Source organism: Priapulus caudatus, unplaced genomic scaffold (assembly GCF_000485595.1).
Source record: "Priapulus caudatus unplaced genomic scaffold, Priapulus_caudatus-5.0.1 Scaffold2400, whole genome shotgun sequence".
Taxonomy (NCBI): domain Eukaryota; kingdom Metazoa; phylum Priapulida; class Priapulimorpha; order Priapulimorphida; family Priapulidae; genus Priapulus; species Priapulus caudatus.
In genome coordinates, this window is record NW_014579461.1 from 20264 (window position 1) to 21914 (window position 1651).

Consider the following 1651-nt stretch of genomic DNA (forward strand, 5'->3'; position numbering starts at 1 on the left):
GTTCACTGGCTGTCCGGTCCGGCCCGAACTCGTCGTCTGCTGCTGCTGCTGCTGCTGCTGCTGCTCTGCTGCTGCTGCTGCTGCTGCTGCTGCTGCTGCGGCTGCTGCTGGTGGTGGTGGTGGTGGTAGTGCTGCTGCTACTGCTGCTGCTGCTGGTGGTGGTGGTGGTGGTGGTAGTGCTGCTGCTACTGCTGCTGCTGCTGCTGGTGGTGGTGGTGGGGTGGTGGTGGTGCTGCTGCTGCCGCTGCTGCTGCTGATACTGCTACCTCACTGCTACCTACGGATACCTGCACGCACACAAACACGCACGCACGCACGCAGCCGTAGATCGCGCGCCACGCCGCTAATCGACAGATCTGCTAAATCTGCTTTCGTAACAACGCCAGAAGCGATGCGATGAATTACTGCAATCGCTGCCTCGTGGGGTCGCGCCGGTTAGGGTGGAGGGGTGTGTGGGTGTGTGTGGGTATGGGGGTGTTCGTGGGGAGGGGGAGAAGGACGCAGGGGAGAAACAGCCAGAGTGTGTGCCAGGGAGAGAGATTGTGTGTGTGCGTATAAAAAAATATGGGGAGAGACAAAGAGCGAAAAAGAGAGAGCGAGATCAAGTGAAATAGAAAGAGAGAGGGGGAGGGAGAAAGCGCGCGCGAAAGAGGAGAAGAACAAGATAGAGAACGTCAGTAAAAGAGAGGGGCTGGGGGAGAGAGAGAGAGAGAGAAAAAAAAAAGAAGGAGCCATGTCGATTTCAAACTCTCTGCTCGCGCGACCGTCTCTCGCGACGCTCTCGCCAATCAGAAAGCATCACGACTGTTCGGTCTGCCTATTCGCCTGCCACCTTCCGCTGTCGTCTGCCATCAGATCGAGCCTGTAATCTGAGTGAGTGGGTGGGTGGGTGAGTGGATGGGTGGGTGGTTGGGTGAGTGCGTGACTCTTCAAAGATTCGTTCGCGAAAGGCTGATACATAAAATACATAAATAATAAATATATATATATATCGCTATATTAAAAAATATATATAATATATAAATATATATAAATATATATATATATAGCAAGAGAGAGAGCGAGAGAGAGAAAGAAGAAAGAGAGCGCGCACGAGAGAAGGGAGAGATAGAGAGAGAGAGAGAGAGAGAGAGAGAGAGAGAGAGAAGAGAGAGAGAGCAGAGACGAGAGAGAGAGCGAGAGAGAAGATACGAGATAAAGAGAGCAGAAGAGATAGTAGAGAGAGAAGAGAGAGAAGATGAGAGAGAGAGAGAGAGAGAGAGAGGGGAGAGAGAGAGAGTGAGAGATAAAATAGACCACCCTTCCCCCCCAGCGCGACCAACCGCCAGATCCCCGATCCCAAACGGACACCCTTTGTACATTATCATTAAAGCTAGCTCTCGGTCCCCAGGCACGCGGTATCTAACACGCAAACCTACAGATCATATCAGCAAAGACGTCGGTCGGCATAAGTGGTGAATCTACGGCACGCCGACGTCACCTTTCCGCTCCGTCGGCGGCAATTCGCGCGCGACGCGGGCCGACGCAATTTGCTCGGCAAACGGCCCGGAGAGTGGTGCATTATGTCGTCTGCATTGTGTCGCCAGCGGCGAACAATGGCGGCGTCTCCCCGTACTCTCTCTCTCTCTCTCTCTCTCTCTCTCTCTCTCTC